The sequence below is a fragment of the Equus przewalskii genome, chromosome 3 (genome assembly GCF_037783145.1).
Source record: "Equus przewalskii isolate Varuska chromosome 3, EquPr2, whole genome shotgun sequence".
Taxonomy (NCBI): domain Eukaryota; kingdom Metazoa; phylum Chordata; class Mammalia; order Perissodactyla; family Equidae; genus Equus; species Equus przewalskii.
Window position 1 is genome coordinate 4,793,325 of NC_091833.1, and position 20,871 is coordinate 4,814,195.

General features: G+C 41.4%; 1 long non-coding RNA gene across 7 annotated transcripts in view; it reads right to left on the bottom strand.

The window, feature by feature from the left end:
• Positions 1–20,871, bottom strand: part of LOC139082439 (uncharacterized) — a 45,935-nt gene that overhangs the window by 5,613 nt on the left and 19,451 nt on the right. For 2 of the 7 annotated variants that reach the window (XR_011538422.1, XR_011538421.1), the window contains exons 2-4: positions 16,409–16,543; positions 3,827–15,327; positions 3,603–3,715 (exon numbers count right to left, since the gene is read on the bottom strand). This is a non-coding gene — a long non-coding RNA (uncharacterized lncRNA). The remainder of the gene's footprint in view (positions 1–3,602; positions 3,716–3,826; positions 15,328–16,408; positions 16,544–20,871) is intronic. The other 5 variants (XR_011538427.1, XR_011538423.1, XR_011538424.1 and 2 more) reach the window with 5 other exon arrangements.

Here is a 20,871-nt window from a genome sequence, read left to right on the forward strand (position 1 = left end):
ATACTATGAAATACCATATGGCTAAAAAAAAAGAATGAGGTAGACCTATATTCAATGAAAGGGAAGAGTGGCTGAGAAATATTAATAGCAATGTACTAAAAAACTAAATATATATATTTTTGGTTTTGAAAACTTTGTGTATGTATGCATGCAAATGAATGGAAATACAGACCTGTATTTACAAGGTCTGGAAGAATTCACAACTGGTTTAGGGGAATGTTGTCAATCTGAGAGAGGAGTGAGAAAGTGGAAATTTCACCATATTCTGTTATTACTTGTGCAGTGAATATTTTTTAAAGTATAAATAGTTGCTTACACAATTGGCTCGAATTAGCCAATGCCGTGCCTGGTCACTTGTGATTCTTTGTTAACTAAATTGTATTTATTTCAGGCACTATTTAGCACTTGGTCTTTCTATCCTGAGGACAAAATAACAGTTTTAAGTTTTCACTCTTCAAGGATTTTTGGAAGCTGGTATAACTCTGCTGGCACGAACAGAGCCTACGGAGAAATGGAATACACATCGTTCTCAAATTGAGAGTGAAGACCAGCCTCTTACTATTAGCTTTGCCCAAAGACATGCAGATGTTCCAAAGAATGGAAGCTGGGAAGAGACTTAGAGTTTCACTCAGTGCCCTCTCATTCACAAATGAAATGAGCGAGGCCCAGTGAAGTCATGGGACATCCCCAGCCCACAAAGGTGCAGCCAAACTCTCTGGGTTCCCTGGCCACCTCATGGAAGGATCATATTATTTATTATCTGAAACCAGGATACTTTTGAGGGTGAAAGGTGGCACTATTCGTAATTACTCTGGGATGACAGCTGTCAATCAGGACTGTCCCAGGCCAAGTGGACACATAGTCCCTGTACCAATCCCCCCTCAACCACACTAAACTCCACAGAAGCATGTCTGTGAAGTTTGTACCCCCATCACTGCCATCTCCCAATACAAGACCTGCGTGAGGGCCGGCTCTTCCAACTCCCGCTTACAGAAATCACCCTAAGTGCAGTCGTTCCTTGTTATTCTCATTGAATACTCACTGTCATTTTCTTGGCTTCTCAGAAGAAAGAAACTATCTAGCAAATAACTTAATCAGTCCTGGGAGAAATAATACAAAAATAAGACTACTGCTCTTCTCTGACGTTCTCTCAGTTCCTCTCAGAGCCCATGCAAGACGACACAGACATCCAGTTCTGGCTTTCTACCCTCCCCTGATACGGTTGCCAGATTTAGCAAGTGAAAACACAGAACACCCGGTTAAATCTGACTTTCAGATAAACATGCAATATTTGAGACGTACTTATACTAAAAAATTATTGCATATTTATCTGAAAGAAAAATTTAATTGGGTGCCCTGTATTTCATCTAACAACCCTGTGACTTAATCTCACTCTGCCTCACTTTTCTGAAGCTCCAAAATGTGGAAAAGATTGGTGGAGCTTTTAGAACTACTGATTGCTGCCACTGGGAGAGAAACCACAGCGGAACCCATCGAATAACTATGTGAACATTTCCTCACACCTACCCTGTGGGAGGCGCGTTGGGCCAATGATCAAACCATATTTCTCTTTGTCCTCCAACTGCTCAGCAGGAAATAGAGGAGAGAAGATAAGAGCCGATTTTGCTGGTCAGTCTGTCAGCTAAGGAGGGCATCCTTACAAATCCTTCACCATCTGACCTCCATCTCCCACCCTTGCCCCACTTCCTCTATCCTCACTCCCACCCCAGCCCTGCCATGCCCTCCGCACCTCCCTGGACCACGCCACTCACCTGTGGCTTTGTTCAGGCTCTTACACCTTCCCAGAAGCTTTTCTCATCTCAGCCCAACAAAATCCTTATCTTTTAAGTCAATTGGAAGAGCACCTCCCCTTACACAGCCTCTCTCTATCCCCTTCACCTGCCTTATTTTCTTCACATCACTCTTACCACCTGACACTGCATGCTATTGTTTTTGTTTCCTTGCTTGTTGTCTGTTTTTCCCCTCTAACACGGAAGCGCCATAAGGTCAAAGACTCTGTTGACCTTGACCACCACCATGTCTCCAGTACCTAGAAGAGTGTCCAGTGCTTACACACTGCTGGACAATGATTGGATGGCAAGTCACCTCTACTGGGAAGCCTCTTCTTACCTCCCTTGGGAAAAATTAACGACTTTCTCCTTTGCAGTCCCACAGCCCACTGATCCTCTTCATCTAGGCATCCAGTCAAAAAACAGTTATTGGGTACCAACCATGTGCAAAGAATTTAGCACATCACGTAACTTAGTCATATACTTATCTATCTCCACTCTAATGAATGAAATTCTTGAGAGTAGAGAATGATTTATTCATCTATTTAATGGTCCCAACAATTAGGACAGTATTAGAGGTGCTTATTAAATGGATTCATTTAAATGACTAGATATTTGGGGACATATAGTAAAAGAGACATAATTCATTCCATTATTTTATTTATAATTGAGAAGGCATTATTTTAAAATTGCTTTTACAATAGAATTTTTAAATTTAAGTATCTAGTTTGGGTTAGTATGTGGGTAAAGGGTCAGTTTCATACTTTGCAGGTGGAAGTGCGCACGGGGGGAGCCTTCCTGGAGGCTGGTCTGGCTTGTTGTAAAGAAAGTCTGATGGTATGGTGCCCTTGACATCACAATTCCTGCCCTATGAATTTGTCTTAAGGGAGGAAAAAATCCACAGAGGAGGTTCCTGCCATCGATGTTTACGATGACTTGTGGGTAGAAATAACATGATCAAACTTTCAATGTGGAACTATGCACTCCTGGAAAATCATTTGTTAGCATATTTAAGAATATCAAAAGATATTCAAGATCTAATATTAATTGAAAAGAGTGTTAAAAGTAGTATTCCTACTATGATTTTGATAAGGAAAAAGAATATATACATACACACTCACACATGCGTGCACGCACACACACATACAGATGAGCAGAGTATAGTTATGTGCCACATAATGACATTTTGGTCAATGATGGACCGCATATATGACAGTGGTTCCACAAGATTAGTACCATATAGCCTAGGTGTGTAGTAAGCTGTACCATCTAGGTTTGTGTAAGTGCACTCTATGAAGTTCACACGACAACGAAATAGCCTAATGATGCGTTTCTTAGAGCATATCCCCGTCATTAAGTGTTGCATGACTGTACATAGCCAAAATGTTACCAGTAGTTAAATTTGGGTGTAGGATTATAGGTGCTTTTAATTTTCTTTAATTTTTGAATGTTTTTTGACTGTTTCAAAATTTTTACAATAAAATGTATTACATTCAACACCAAGTGTGAACCCTAATGTAAACTATGGACTTTGGGTGATCAAGACATGTCAGTGTTGACCCATCAACGGTAACAAATGTACTTCTAGTGCCAGATATTGATAATGGGGGACGTTCTGCTTTGTGGTGAGGGGAGAACCAGGGGTATGTGGAAACTCTTTGTACTTTCTGTTCAATTTTGATCCTAAAACTGCTCTAAAAAATAAAATCTATATTAAAAAAATGTATTACTTTGATAATAAGAAAAAATGTAACTAAGTAAAAGAAAACAACTGTCTTGAGATGGAGATCAAGTAAAGCTGGAATGAGTTACCTGAGGATGTTGGCGAGAAGTCAGCCCAGCTGAGATAAGGTAGCCTAACGCCCAGAGCTCTGAAATCCTGGGTGGATCTGCCTGTTCACTCCCCCACCTCTGCCAGGGCATTCCTGAGAGAAGGGGAAGACATTGGAGAATGTTCAGTTGCACGCACACCACACATACAGGCACACAAATAGGCATGTTCCCTTTTCCCCTCACAGACACACCTCCTTACTTACACTCACAAAGGAAAATCTGTCTTGAAACCTTTCTCCAGATTCCCTCTGGGAAAATCCATCTCAGGGAATCCTGTGCCTCCAGAAGCCTCATCAGGAAAGGACTCTGGGGAGTATCAGGCTCCATTTTTATAAGTCCATAACACATCTATTGCATGTTGAGATTTTCGACAGTTTTTTGAGGGGAAGCTTGTTTTGATTGGACCTGGAAATTATTTTAGCACTGAGAATTTTCCCACTTGACAGTAACCAAGAAAGTTTCAGCTCCTGATTAAAATAAAGTAGCAATGATCAATTCTGGCAACCTCAGAACACGGTAGAAGACTTATGAACAACATTAGATTTAGCTCTTTTAAAAATGCCTTCTTCTGTGCCATTTATGTCTGTAATCTTCTGATTCCTAATCATGGGCATTGTAACCTTCCAGGGTCAGTTTCCCAGTGGAAAGTATTAACAGTGTCCTGACTCAGTCATTCACCGTGTCATCAGGAAATACATAGAAACACCATTAAAGGAGCTTGGTTATATGAGCAGGTACTGTGAGGCCTGGTTATCCTAGGAAGCAGATAAGGCATATCTCATAAGTGTTCTTAGGAGGATCAAAGAAAATGAGGCATCAGGGTCAGTACTAAGGAGGTACACAATAGGCATAGATGTTGAGTAGTGGTTGTAGGCAGAGTTATCATTGATTGTTATATTGTCATCATAATTAGAGCATGGTGATGAAATCAGGATGAAGGAGACTGAGGATATACATGCTGGGTCATTTTCCAGCTGTGTGTCCATGTATGTTTCCTCTGTCCTTTGTGGATCTCAGTTTACTTCTACAAAATCAGGGTGTTATACTAGAGGCCATCTGTTTCCAAATTCAACTGAGCATCACATTTTTTAAAATATAGATTCCAGGACCAGACCCCAATCCTTCTAATGAAGGAGAATTTATGGGGGTTGGAGTCCTAGGATCTGTATGGCTTTAAAGGTCCCCAGGTGTCTTGACTTGGACACAGTTGGTCCACAAAAAAGAATTCGGACACTGCTGGTTTATATGTATCACTGGTCTTTTCCACTTCTAACATCTCCTAATTCAAAAGAATCAAAGGGATGCCCAAAGGACCACTGCGTGTAGAGATGTGATCATCCAAACCTTTATGGATTTTAAGTGAGGAAATACTGAATACGGCCTGAGGTGATAGACAAGGTGGATACTGCGAGTGCACCATACAAAGCTTAGATCTAGGGTTCACAAAAAATAAATCTGTAGGCGTGTAGCTAGACTAGAATATTGCCCTTTTTGTAATATTTACAACATACTCAAATCTTTTGGCTGGTGAAAAATACCTACTTGCACTGGAACTTTGTTTTGTGGATTTAAAAATACAACTACCAGAATTTCAAAATTATCCAGTTACGTTAATGTCAAATAAATGAGAGAGAGGGCTTACCTGAAATTAACACAAAAATATAAACCTTCAGTCCATAATCAACACCTCTGCACAAAATTATTCAGATCAGCCATTCTCACACAGTAAGGATTCAGAGAGAGTCTTTAAATGTTACCCTGAATAATCCTAGTCAAAGAAGAATTTTGCATGAATATGGAAGTTACCACCATAAGTGACTGCAAGCTGAAAATTAACTTAGCACTGAACACAGCACAAATCTTCAGGAAATACTTGGTTGGTCTCAAGGTTTACACGCCCCGTAGGCTCTGGGGGAGAGTGAAGGCGGCGATCCTTGCCTCAGGGGCCCTCATCTTGACAGTGTTTAATCACTGCATATCCCAGCTCATGGCCCTTCTAACCCCAGTGGCAGAGAACGTAGCAAGCTTCATGCAGTTTGTCCTCAAAGAGGAAACAGAGGTAACTCGCCTTCCGAACCCATTACACTATAGACGGGATATGCTCTTCTGAAAAGAAAGCCAGCAAATTAAGGTTGCTATAACTGACCACATCCCAAATGAGGACATAGGCTAAATCTTTTTCACGTTTTCAGGATTGGGAGACTATCTTGAGTCATTGGGATTGCTCTTCTGGCCAGATTTCTCTGTGTATGAGTGAGACTCACGGATGTTATACCTCTAACATGCTGGTTGACTCCACTCAGCCAGATGAACATGGAATCCTCAACTGCGTCTGCTCTTGCATCTAGAGGAAGTCATCCTTGGAATAAAAGAAGAACTGGACAATTGAATTGTTTTCAGTTTCTAGTTCAATGGCTGCATTCACTTAGTTATTAATTAATTAAAAATATTTCTTGATCGCCTCCATGTGTCAGGAATTATTCTAGGTTATTGAGATAGGGAAATGAATAAAGGTCGTATTCCATCAACCTCACATTCCAATAGAATGTAAGAGAAATAGACAAGTAAACAAATAAGGTCATTTTAAATAGTTACAAATTCTGTAAAGGAAAGGAGCAGGATGATGTCATAGAGGGTGACTGGGAGAGAGTTACTCTAGATCCATGGTCAAAAACCCCTCTCTGAAAACCCTGCAAGATTGCAGGGGTTCAGACCTTCAGCCTTCTCATCTAATAAGCACCCATTTGTTGTGGCTAATTCTGGAAATTAATGTTTCCCTCAAGATCCAGTGTTGAAAACTGCCCAGAATCCATTGATCCCCACCTTTATATACAAACCAGCTGCTCTCAGCAAACAAACAAACAAAACAATTTGAATTGGGACTTTGGCAGAAATGTGGAAAATATTCATTTGGAGACTAGCTGAGGACGAATCCACAATTACGCTAACTGAGTCATCTAACCAGATACCATATGGAAGATGAAACGAAATCCAGAAAAATTAAATATTGTAGATTCTGCCTTTGAGGAGTTTTCCGTATTTTAGGAAGCACACAGTCTATTGCTTGGAATGTTTCTATACCAAGTAGGCTATACGGCCAATAAAAGCAGGGTCAGAGCTTTTCAGGTAGTCCTTTACACTTCACAAAGGAACGATCAGCAGGATCCTGTGAGGGAGGTGATATATCTCCCTTATACACAGCTGAAAAATGTGGTTCAGAGGGGTTATACAACTTGTCCAGGGCCACACAGCTACTAAGTAGCAGAATCTAGACATGAATTCCAATTTTCTGGCCTAAGTTATGATGCTTCACTCTTGGGCAAATAGTGCCCAGTTCTACCCTCAGATCGTTCTACTCTGACCTCGCCTTCGTTGCTAGGGTCTTGTGTTGCTGTTGACAATACCTGTCCACAGTACTCCTCGACTAGATCACATGCAACACGTAGGGAGAACCATTCTTCCTATCTTGATGCAAAGTGAGTAATACAGTAGAATCTGTTAACAAGAATGAGGAAAAATTGGTATCATGGTCTCTACTTCATAGATCAGAAAACAGAGGCCAACAGCCATAACACAGCTTCCCCAGTGATTCGACTAGTTCGAGGCAGAACCACGTCTGGAAGCAATGTCTCCAGAAAGCTGGCCTACATTCATTTCTCAAAATACTCCATCTCCATGCATCCCACTTCCTCCCACCCACCGCTGAGGCATACTTGGCATGGGAATTACCAAAGATGTAATGGGCCCCAAACCAGGAATCAGGCAACCTGGGCTGAAGATCAGGCTCTGCAATGAATATTTGGTTCAGTCAACATATACTTATTCAGTGCTTACTACATGTGCTCATAATTACACACATACACACACATATACAGTGTTTTAGACTTTTTAGGAAAAAAATTCTAATTATTAAACACATTCTATGAACCTGGCAATGTGCTAGGTATTTTATATACATATTTTTCACCCTCATAACAAGTAGTTTTGTAGCCTAATTTAACATAATGAAAATAAAGTGACTTTCCCAAGGTCATACAGGTGGCAACTGGCAGAGCCAAGATTGCTTCATTTCTTCAGAGAACATTTGCTCTGTGCCAGGCACTGGCCCAGCCCCGGGGATAGAGCAACGGATGAACCAGGCTGTAATTCCTGCTCTCCTGGAGCTCACATGTCAGGGAAGGAAACAGATAATAATCAGTAAATTAATAAACTAATAGGACAATTGTCATTGGTTATACCTGTTACACAATCACATAAAGTAGACTAGTCGGGAACACCTCCATGTGACCACACAGACCTGTGATCTGAACGACAAGGGGACAGTCATGCCAAGATTTGGCAGAAGAACTTTCCAGGCAGAGGGAAATGCAAGTCTAGGCCCTAAAGAGAGAACAAGGTTGGCACTCTGAAGGGACAGAAAGAAGACAAACGTGACTGGAGAGGAGTGAATGAAGGGAGACCAATGAGAGGAGGTCAGAGGGGTGGGCTGCGTCCAGCTCATAGGAACACCCTGCGCTGATAAGAAACTTGGATTTTATTCCAAGTGGGATGGGAAATCATTGTAGGCTTTAGCTTTATACATAGGATTTTTAAGAAAATTTCCCTTGTCCTACTTTTCCTTTTCAATAAACAAGTTATCCAAATCTAGAGGCAGTATTCAAAAACGAACAGAGAAGAAACAAATTTCTAAGAGACCGAGTTGCTACATGCTACAATTAGGCAAATTTAGTTTGAGCTTGCTTCAGAAGGAGGAATTTATTTGAAGGAAAATATGTCTTACCCTTTGCATCTTTTAACCTACAATAATGATGTGCATAATTACTTCTGTGAACCGAAGTCTAGAATTACAGTTAAAAATCATAAATACAATTAAGACTTCTAGTATTTTTTAGTAAATTAATATTTAGTTTTCCTTTGTAGATAGTGCAATAGCCTGATTAGAGGGTTTTAAGCAGTGGGGCAATGCAATCTCAATGTCATTTAGAGGGGTTCCTGCCTGCTTGTGTTGAAGGCTCTGTAGGGCCATCGGTGGCGGCAGGACTGTCACCTCTGAATCCGGGGCTCTCTCTCTCTCTCAGAATCCAGATGTTCCTCCTTACCTCAAAGAGACCTCAGTTCAGCAGGGACGAGGCTTGACATGAATATCTACAAGGTGGAAAATGATAATCAGCAGAAGAGAGGATGCTCTTATCAGACCTGTTTTATATCTTTAAAGTTGAGGAACTATACTTGGTGCCTTCCTGCTCTCAAATGCCTGTTTTATCCTTGACAGCTGTGGGCACCTGGGCTCTTCCTATGCGCTGTAGCTGATGCCACTGCTTTGTTACATGTTCCACTTTTACATCCTATCATGCCATCCGTACAGGATACTGATGGCCTGCCCCGTTCTTCCTCTCTCCTCCTGCTCACATGTGCCTAGAGAAGGACTTAGTCCTTCCTTCCTTCCTGCCCTCAGGCAGCTAAGCACCCTTGACAAAGGCCCACTGGGAAGCCTGGGTAGGCAGGACTCATGCAGCTGGGCCTCCCAATCCTTCTCGAAGAGAGGTGGCCATGAGACCCGCTGGTGGCCCCAACTCTGAGCAACTCTCTGGTCTCACTGACGGAAGGACTCTGCAGGCACCAATGAGGTGCGGAGTGGCAACAAGTCTATACAGAGCCTACCTCCCTGCTTTGCCACACAAAGTCAACAGTCTCCCAAGCTTAGAGGGACCAGGGTAAAAGGAAAATAAAAATAAAACCAGAATGACAACAAAACAAACAAGCAAAAACCCCTCCCTTTACAGACTCTCAAGAACCCTAGCAGAAACCCTGGAATTTACATACCAAAGAATTTTGCCCTCTTAGTGCCATTGAGACTAAGTCACAGAGACAAGACTGCTGGTAATTACCTATTAGATTTTAAAAAGGGACTAAAAGAACTCCAGATAATTCCCTTCAATTTGACCCAGCTAGAGTTATCCAGCTATACAAACGACCCCACTGCAGTTTCTCCTGGGTTGCCCGAGTATTACTGTTGCCATGTACAGAAGGATGAGCTGAGTTAAATCACTCAAGAGGTGACACTCTTCTCAAGTGGAGGTGGCCAGGGGTCCCGGAAAGGACTTGGGATTGGAATCACATAGTACTGGATACCATTCTCCCTGCTGCTGTTGGTCAGCCACGTGAGCTGAGACCTTCATCTTTAGCGGGGATCTTGGATGGTGGATGGGCTGGCACGAGCAGAAGGGAGAAGAGGGAAGTTCAGAGGGATAATTGTATTTAATGGTATGACATATGCAGAGACCCAAGCAAATAACAAGTAGTCAAAAAATATTAGTTTCCGTCTTCCCTTGCAGACAGGCCTGACACAGGTGGCTGATCTTCTGACATAAATCCTTGTCTGTAAGATTTAACACGGCATGTCCTGCAGCCCTTGCCCAAATTAAAAAGAAAATCTCTTCTCTCTTTACTCTCATCTGTATAAGAGAAAACAGAGTTAGAGAGTCTTGCAGCATAAGGGTCATAGAAATAACCTGGTACAACATCTTCATTTCACAGGTCCCGAAACAAAGGCTCAGAAAAGAAGAACTTGCTCGATGTCACACAGGAAGTTGGTAGAACTGGATCCAACAGTCCATCCAACATAACACAAAGTGGCCTATGGACAGGTGAAATGACTATAAACAGCAGCACCACGATGACAATACCTACGATTTGTGTATCACTTTCTACATTCTTAACAGGCATTAACTCATTAAATCTTCACAATAGTCTTCTGAGCTATGTTCTAGTACTGTCCCCATTGTAATAGCTTTCCCAAGCTTTCCCAATGGTGAAGCCAGAATTTGAACCTAAGATTCCTTGGCTTCAAAGCCCTGCTCTCATCTACCACACTCAACAGCCTCCCGTGCTTAGTTATTGGGCTCAGCTATTGGCCTAACAAGGAATGGCCTCTAGAGAAGATAAAATTATAAGACACAACCCTTGCCTTGAGGCATCTAACATTTTATTGGGGAGAAAAAAAAATACACACTTAGAATAATGATTCATAGCAGTCAAAGACAAGATGCTCAAAGAGGTGAGATGCTGTTATCTAGGCGTGAGTGAAGGGAGAAAAATATGGGTCCAAGAAGCGAAGGAGGTCTTTTGAGACAAGGTACAACTTGAGCAGGCCTGGAAGACAGTCTGCCCTGCGAGGCCATGCTGGTGCACCTGGTTTAGGTGGATGTTGGTTTTAAAAATACATCCACGATCCTTCGATGTGCCTCCCTTCAAGAAGTGGAGTTTAGTTCTCCCCTTCAATATGAGTAGGACTCAGTGACTCACTTTTAACAAACAGAATGTGGCAAAAATGGCAGTGAGTGACTTCTCAGGCCAGCTCATAAAAGGCACTGCAGCTTCCTTCCTCTCAGATCAGTTGCTCTTGGAGAAACCAGCTGTCAAGTTGTGGGCAAGCTCAGGCAGGTCTATGGCGACATTCACACGGCAATGAATGGAAGCTTCCTGCCGACAACCTGCGAGGATTGACGCCTCTTGCCAATAGCTCTCCTTTTGGAAGAGGATCCTCCATCCCCAGCTTGGCATCAAGTCTTTACTTGACTGCAGCCCTGGCTGACACCTTGACGGTAACTTCTCGAGAGACTCCAAGCCAGAGCCACCCCTCTCAGCTGCTCCCAAATTCCAGACCCATAGAAATTATGAGATAATAAACTTTAAGATGCTAAATCTGGAGGTAATTGTTTACACAGCAATAGATAACTAATCCAGGTAGCAATGCTTTATATATATTGAAGAGACATGAAAAATAAAGAGGAAGAAGATTATAAGGTAAATGGTAGACTCCAGATATTCAAACTCTAGTTCTAATGCCCCGAGACCTAAAAGATGCAGGTTAAGCTGGAGTTAAGTGCAGAAAAGCTCTGTCTCCAAGTTAATAGCCGGGAGCCAATTTCCCGAAAGCTCACTTAGTAAATTTACCAAGCAACTATCCAGGGTCACTATGTGCCATCAAGAGTGGTGAATACTAACTAATCTTTCTCCTGAGGGGAGTCAACTGGCCCCAGAATAGAAATATTCCTCTTCGGTATACCCAAGGGCAGTGGAAAAAACCCCGGCTTCTCACGGGTTGATCTGACTTTGTAATTACAATTCCAGGTAGCGATCGTTAAGCACACGCCCCACCCCTCCATTTACAGATAAGCATCTACCTATACACACACACACACCAGCCAGCAGAACAGGATTCAGTCCCAGCGCTGTGTCCTTCATCTGGGTCACCCGTCGCAGGAACATCCACCACATCGTGATCCTAAAGAAATGATTACCATTTGTGGTTCTAAATAGGACCACATTATTTTCTACAAGTGTCAATTTTCCCCTGCAATATTACATTTTCCAACATTTAGTTTTCTAGCATTTTGCCATGACTATCTGTGTAGATTAGAAAGGTTCTTAACTGTTATCTGTAATAGATTTTGCCTGTAGCAAAATTCACGCAGGCACAGTAGAAGAACAAAGTGTACTCTGATGAAATTGCAACCATAATTTCCAGATGCCTGACATTTATTGCTTATTGCTATTAGAATTCAAGTGCCTATTTGTTTTGTACTTTGCTTTTACTCTTGCATCACAACATATAATGGGGAAAAGATATTTTAAATGTTGGGTTAAGTATCACAGATCAACGCGAGGCAGCAACATAATCAATACTACTTAAACATACTCCTAGGCAATTAATTTTTAAAGAATCAAATTGTTGTACCACATCAAAATTTATAATGATACCACAAAGGGTGTTACATTCTTTATTGTTTAATTAAAAGCAACATTTAGCACTCATGCAGCTAACTGTTAAGACATCACAACATAAAAGGTTTGCTCATCACTACGGTGAGGGAGGTACAACTGACTCCACATTTTTGATTATTAAATGTTAATTGTACTTTATTAGCTAGTATGCATTTATCAAATTACTGGCAACAATCATAAGGACAGCTATAAGAAGCACAGCCTAATATAGCCATCCTATAGTGGCCGGCGGTGCCGCCCTCATACTTGATATCTACAAAATTGTCAGCATTTTAAAGGAAGAAAACAAGTGGGTTTTACGGCTACCATGTTGATAAAGTTGAATCCAGAAAATGGCATAGAGCAAAACATGCATAGGTTCAGGGAAAGACACAAGAAGATGCATACATAGAACAGAGAGAAGAGGCCTAGGATATAAAAACAAACACAGAAAATTATGCTGACAAGTCCAGGCTGAAAGAAAGAGGGAGGGAGGATGAGAAGAGGGGAGAAAGAAATGAAGGAAGAGCACTTTTCAACCTTCTGGGTTCAGACACGGAGGACTGAAGAGTCAAGATAGGTGGATGGTGCTGTCAAAGTCAGGTAGGAGATTTGCCCAGTCCAGAGGCACTGCCCAATGCTAAGACTGTTTAGGCTCTTCCAAGAAAACATGGTAGGTGGAATGAGAGCATTTTGCCCACATTATCAGGTTCATGGACCAGCTAGGAATTAAAGAATGTCAAGGGGGCCTGGAAAGGGCATAGAGATCAACTAGGCTCCACCATGAACCCCTTTTGTTCATTTCCCTGTACAAACTCCACATTTGGAAAAGATTTGTCTAACAAACTGCATTTAACCTATAATCAGTAATGTGGTGCTTTGAAGGCAAATATATGACTTCTACTAGCCCTTTCGCATTATCGAAAGTAGCTTTTGGATCCCATTGCTACTGTTCAGACCCGAATCTAATCTTTTCATTCTAAGGTTGAGAAAAAAACGCCTTCCCTGATACTGATGATGACTGAGATTGACTCCAAAGACAGTGGTTACACCCAGGAAGCAGGGGGCATTGGCCTGGTCTGTAAAGGGAGCTCCACAAGCATGTCCTTTCTAGGGGGAAAGACCATGGCCTTATAAGCTACCAATTGCTCTGCTCCCTGCCCCAGGACCCTGCAAATTTGCACATCCTCCTTGGGTAAGCTGTATGAAGAACCTATCAGAACATATAAGGTCTGGGTTCCGAAACTGGATGTCCAGGCAACTTTTCTCAGAATTACATAGGATACTGGGAGATTCCAAAGAAACAGGCACAGCCACTCCCCTCAAGGAATCTATCAAGACCAGGCCTGAGTAAGAGGCTAGATAATTTACACAGAACTCTGAAGTTAGGTAAAGAAATTGCAACTATTCCATTTTCTGTAGCTGACCTCATCTTGATGGCATCCTAACCTTAGTCAAAAAAAGGGAGCAAAAGGATTTAAACGTTCCATCTATTGGTATTTCAGTCTCTTCTGATTCAAACAGATCTTTTCATGACTGAGTCTCTTTGGTAAATAAATCTTGGAAATGTGTTTGTGTACTCTGTGTGCCTGCATGTGTATAAATTGACGTCACACCATTTGGATAACCATTAAAAATCACTGAATTCAGGATACTATGAAATTCACTTCAGTAGTGAGGACTGGACCCAAGAAGCACAATCTGTAAGTGCGAGTTTATGTGTGTTTGTGTAGATGTGTGTGTGAATGCGGGGGATGGGGGTTCTCAGTTCAACCAAGAAACACTTCCTGGATCTGGACTGAGTTTGAATACAGGCTAAGGAGTGTGGGATCAACCTCACAGGCAACCTCTACTTATGCACAATCAGAGACACCATGATAAAAGAGCATTTTAGGGAAATGATTCTAGTAGGTTTTGCAGGAAAAATTAGCAGGAAACAGCATAACTTCCTATTCTCTAATCCAGGCATGGGTTTGTCTGAGCCAAGGTGGTGGTGGTGGGGGTGGAAAGGAAACATGGGTATAGCGAACATGGATGAGGAGGTCATGGTGTAGGAAGGAACAGGGCCAGGAAGGAGAGACAGAGGGAGGAGAACAAGTTGGCATTCGAGATGAACAGCTTGGTTGGTGTGTTTCTTTGAAATACCATCTTTCAAGACTCAACAGGACACTCAGGTAAAGACCTGTTTCTTTCTCTAGGTGTCTGGATATGTGTGATACAGATTGCAACTAAAACAATGAGAATGACACTAATGTTAAACCACTCTCTTAGGTATTTCCCTAAAACTCATGCTATACCAAGGACAGGAGAACAACGGATAGGCGAGAAAAATCTGTTCACCAAAGCTAACTTCCTTTTCCCAAATCACTAAATGGCTTGACACAACAGGAGGTAACTCTTTTGCAAGGAAATGTTCTAGATTTTTTAGGTTATTTTATAATTTTTCTTTTTGAGGAAGATTAGCCTTGAGCTAACTGCTGCCAATCCTCCTCCTTTTGCTGAGGAAGACTGGCCCTGAGCTCACATTGGTGCCCATCTTCCTTTACTTTATACGTGGGACGCCTACCACAGCATGACTGGCCAAGCAGTGCCATATCCGCACCCGGGATTCGAACCGGCGAACCCTGGGCCCCCAAAGTGGAACATGTGCACTTAACCTCTGCGCCACCAGGCTGGCCCCTAGATGTTTTTTTTTAAGGCGTGGAAAATAACATAACCAATTCTTGTAAGCCTACCTGAGGATCACTTTTGAACCACATGCTTTGAAGAACAGTTAGCTCAGAGGGAATACCGTGCCAGCCCACCTACCATCGAATGTGGCGTTCTTCCTCATCAAACTCTCAAAGATACTTGTAAAGCATTTTCTGTGACTGTTTTACTCCTTTTTTTCAAACTGCAAAGTGATTTAGCAGACCCCACAACTGTCAAAATTCTTTACCTAATTTTTGAAAGAGGAATAACACATAAATGTGGTTTTACAATCCAAAAAGTACATAAACCTACAAAATTAAAATGTATAAGCCTCTCTTCTTCCTCAACCCTTCGTATTTCAAAGACGGCCATTCTTAACAGTTCCTCATTGATCCTTCCAGATACAAAGGACATAAAACCATTTATGATTTTATTTTTAAATTTAGACAAATGCAATCCTACAGACCATTCTATAGCTTGCCTACTTTGCTCGCTTATGCATCATGGGAGTACATTGATGTCTATATAAACTACTCTAATCCATAATTTTAACAGCTGGATGGATGTGCCATATTCATATAGGCAGTCTCCTGCTGATGGACATGTAGGTTATTACCAATGTTTTGGTATAACGCTCAATGCTCAAATGAATAACCTCATACATGTGTCTTGGTACAAGTTTATAAGAATATCCATAATTTCCTAGACACGAATTTCTGGGTGAAAGTAGATATTCATTTTTAATTTTAGTAAATATTTTCAGATTGCTCTTCAAAATGGTTTCACCAATTTACATTTTCACCAAAAGTTTTAAGAGTACACATTCCCTCATACCTTTGTAAAGTTTTGTTTGTTTCTTTAAGTACACAGTATGATTAAGTATCTTGTTGTAGGGAGATTAGCTCTCTGTATTTTTTTGAACAAACTTGTGAAAACTCGAGAACATACTATTGCAAAGCATTTTAATCAAATGCCTTCCCTAGTTTTATACTGAGAATCCTTAGCTAGAGGTTCCCCACAGCTTGCAAAATTCCACAAGTGTCAAGTCTCTGGTTCAGCGAGCTCCATCAAGAATTCACATTTCCAAAAAACTTGGCCAGTGCTGAGATAGTCTCATAAAAGCAACAAAATAGAACCAATGACATTTACATCACACTCAACATGGGAAGCACAATAGTAGGTGGAATCACCTGAAAAGAGAGATCTTTAGTATCTAGGAGAAGAGATGTGATCAGAGAGATGATTGATGGGTTAGCAGTAAGATTAATGTTAGGATGCTGTCTACAGCATCACGGAAAGAGAAAAGTGAATAGCAAGAATATATTTACCTGAGCTTCTAGATACTGCCAATGTTTGAAATCATTATTTTTATTTTCACAAAGAAGGGAATGACTGAAGGGTAGTACCAAGATGACACCAACGGCAGGTGTAAGGAAACACATGATGAATTCAAGTAATCTCACCTGTAATTAAAGAAATTCAATCCATTAATGTCTTCAACTCAGACTGCACATTAGAATCATCTGAACAGCTTTGTAAATCATTCAATGCTTGTGCCTTGCCCCAGGCCATTTGAGTCTAGACCCAAGCATTGGTATTTCTTTTAGAAGTTCGCCCAGGAGATTCTAATGTGCAGCTAAATTTGAGAACCTCTTCATTAAGGGCGTCCTTTAGGGTTTAGCTATATTCTCAAGGCCTTCCTAAGATCTTTAGCTAATATAGGGACCTCTTTCCTGAAGCCTCATGACTATGCCTTGCTACAACTATCTGAAAATCAGTGCTTGGCATAATACCTATTAGAAAGCCATGTACGCAAAAGAGTTAGCCAGATCAGGCGCAACAGAATACGGTGAATGTAAAGTTCCTGCGGACCCTTGAAGGAAGCAATGTTTTTAAAAAAACTGAAAATTTATTGATGGGAGTATAATCTGGAGATCATTTTAGCAATTTAAATCCAGAGTCTTAAAAATGTGCTTATCTGTTGACCATAAATCCCATTTCTAGAAACCATGGATATGTCCAAAGATGTAGGCTGGACTAGGATGTTAATTGCTGGCATTTTTTATATTATAAACTGGAAACAATTCACCTCATGAACATTAATTAAATAAATTCAAGTTCAACTACACAATGGAATATTATACAATCATTTAAAATAATATGTTTAAAAGATAATATAGCTAACAGATTAGCCATTCATTGACATAAAAACTGTTCAAAATATACTTTTAGTGAAAAAGCGAGCTGTAAAATTCCACATGTAGCATGACGTCATTTCTTTATAAATGATACAACAGTAGCACATTTATTGAGGACTTCCTTCATTCCAGGTACAGTTCTAAACACTTTGTAAATATTAACCCATTCATCCTTACAACGCTAGCAATGTTACTATTTTCACCTCATTTTAAAGATGAAGCCACTGGGACACAGAGAGTTTACTAATGCGCCTGAGGTCACACAGACAATAAGTGGCAGAGCTTGGCTTTCAAATTCACACACTCCAGCCCATACCTCATGCCCTTAACTGCTACACCATACTGCCGATGTGTGTTTACGTGCATAAAATGTCTGGTAGGATCAAAGGGAAGTTTTATTTTCTATCTTTGCTAATAAATACCTATTTTTCCTACGTTTTAAATACCTATTTTTTAAAAATAGATATAAAGTATCTATTTTCTATAATGAGGATATGTGACACATAGTTTTTATAAGCTAGTATGTTTTTAAGAAATGGAAAATCCTTCAAAATACCAGAAACCACAAAGAAAAAAAAAACTTGCAGGGGACAAAGATGCAATTCACAGAGGGCAGCTGGGCATCTGCTCAGTAAGGAAGGTTGGAGAGGAGAGCCAGAGTCTCTGAAACTCTGCCCCAGGTCTCAGCCTGACGAGTACTTTCCCTAACTGTTCTGATACGCAAGGGAAGATGCACATGTGTAAAGCAAGGAAGATGGCCACAGCCCGAAGGTGAATTTGTGAATTCTGCAGGGCAAGAGTTCTTTCGGGGTAGGAGAGAAATCAGGGGGAGAGCTGAGTAGGGAGACGGAGCCAGCGTCAAAAACGCTGGGATATCAAAAACATGTAGAGACTGGTTAAGTGGGAGGGTTAGTTAGCCATAGATGGAAGGACAGAGAGACAAGATACCACTTCTATAAGACCTTAAGGAAGGGGGTCTATGAGGGAGAATCCCGTCTACCCCTCGCCTGCCCTCTGTGAGATTTGATGAGCAGCTGGGGCGGGGCGAAGGGCAGACATTGAAAGCTGGAGCAGTCAACTTATTGATGAAGAAACGGAGCTACCCAGGCACAAGTGGGAGGACTTCAGAGCAGCGATTTGGAGCTCAGCAGAAGCTAGACCGCAAAGGTCTATGACAGTGCTGTGTAGCCCATTTACCCTCCTCCGAGTGACATCAGTAGAATTAAAACACTGAACTCCTATCGGCCCAGGGGCCTGGCCTTCTGGCTCCCTGAGGTCATTAGTGTCTGCCAGCCAATGATGCTAGGCTGGAATTCTCTCACTTCAACCAAAGCTTCAGTGGGTAGAACTGCTTAGGAAAGTAGGACATTCATTCTGAGTTAGGGAAAAATTCTAGAATATATTTCAAGAAATGCAGCTGGCTGTGTCATTCAAACTGTGATAAGTTCAAACTATTGCCTAATAAAAGTACTTTCGGATGACGCGACTGATTTATAACTATGTAAATTTGTGCTTCTTAAGTACTCGAAGGTGCTAGAAAACAGAAATTAAAACAGATTCTATTCAGTATTTTAAGTACATCACTCCATTTTATTTCCATTTTCAGTCTCTATTTTAAGAAGGACTCTTCCTTTCTTTATAGATTCCCCATCCTCATTACTGACAAAATAAGGTTAAATAAATAAAGTTTCACTCTACACTTTGCCTCACTTAGCAGATGCACTCAATATTTTCACACATTCACACTTAAAATTACAGCAAAATAACACATTCAAGCCAAGAAATGACTGTCCTTCACAATCATTCTATAACCAGAACTCACAAATTAATGAGTTTAATAGCATATTTTTCCTCCTTTGGCCACTAGCCTCTTCCTGTCTTTAGATATAACATATGATACCTGGGAAGCATATGAAAATTATGCACAGACATGCACCCAGATTGTAAAAGCCTCATTGTAGAAATAGCTATCCTGACAGTAAGTACTCACATAACTTTTGTGCCTCCTTATTATTGCAGTACATAACTCACTCCTCTGCAAGTTCAGATTGCATATTACAGCACATTAATGTTGGTCTTCCTTATAGCAACCTATCATATGGTTAGCATTCTCATTTATAACCTAAATTACTTTTATTTCTCCAGCCATTTCACCTAACTGCTTTGAATCAACTGGGAAAGTGATCACATATCCCAAGTTGAAGAAATATGCAGTAATGAGGGTTGGCTGGAGTACAACGTTACCCGTATGCATGGGTGTGCCCATCCCCGAGATCAGTGGCCCTTCTGAATCTACAAAACCCAAAAGGGATGTGTGTGGGGGCTTCCTGACTCCACTTAGAAGCAGCCCCAGCAGTGGGTAGAATTGAGGACCAGCCATACCTTCAATAAACACTCTAGCCAAATATATTTTTTAAAGGGAGGGAGAAAAAGGGAGTTTGGAACACTTCAATAGCTTCCCATTTACCCTAAGATAAGGATGGCAATGTTGGCCTTCCCAGGTCTGGCTCCTGCCTGCCTCTCTGGTCTCTGTACCCCTATGCTTTGTTCACTGCACAGCAGTCCACTAGCCTCCTTTAGGTTCCTTGAATACAGCGTGCTCCCCTTCACCACAGGGCCTTTACATATGCTGTCCTACCTCCTGAAACACTCCTTCCCCCACCCCACCTGACGTAGTTAATTCCACCTCTTCAAGAAATCTAGTTCAATCATTAGTTCCTCAGAGAAGCTCTTCCCAGGCCTCTCTGCCTGAATCACTTTGCTCCAGTAAATAATCTTGGGCAGGATAATTTATTGAAATTATCATTGCATATACATGTGTGATTTTTCTTTCTTTCTCACATTTCAAGCCTGTAGTTTGGCCTTGTTGTCCTTCCTTGAATAACCAAGTTTTGTAGGGCAGAGAGCAAAGGCATCCTGTCTTTGCCAGCAGTTTAAGCTCTCTAAAAAGACAATGCCAGGTGTCCACAGAGAAGTTGGAGGAGTAGAGGGCAAGAGAGAGTGAGAAATCCAGTGAACAGTGGAGACCTTCTCTTTACTCCTAGACAAACCCCTGAAGAAATGGCAATACCTCCAAAAGATGGCTGTGTGGGGTTTCTAGAGAACTGCTTATGAGTTCAACAGTAGCATGCCTCTCTCCTTCAAGGATCCTTCCTCATTGGACAAAAAGATATCAGCAATGACCACGAAAGCCCTGATTGCCAGGAGCCTGGAGGACTACACTACTCTGTCCAGGTACCACCAGAGTCCCTGAGGGTGAAGTGATCAGGAAAGAGAAGGCAGTCCCAAGGCAGACAGAGATGGAACCTCCCACCCACCCACATGGGGGAGAACTAAGACAATTTACCAGAATGTGATACTTGTTGCACTTCTGAGTTTAGGGACTATTGTTCACACCTGCTGTGCTCTCAGATTCCTGCTCAAACATTTCGCTCATCTACATTTCTCAGGTTTTCAAGTACATGATTTTTCCATTGATATCTTTCTCCACCTCTCCTTTCTAAGCTCCATGAGGGCAAGGACTATGACTTTTGCTCACTATCTTATCCCCAGGGTCTAGTATAGCACTTAAGACACAGTGGGTGTCCATACAT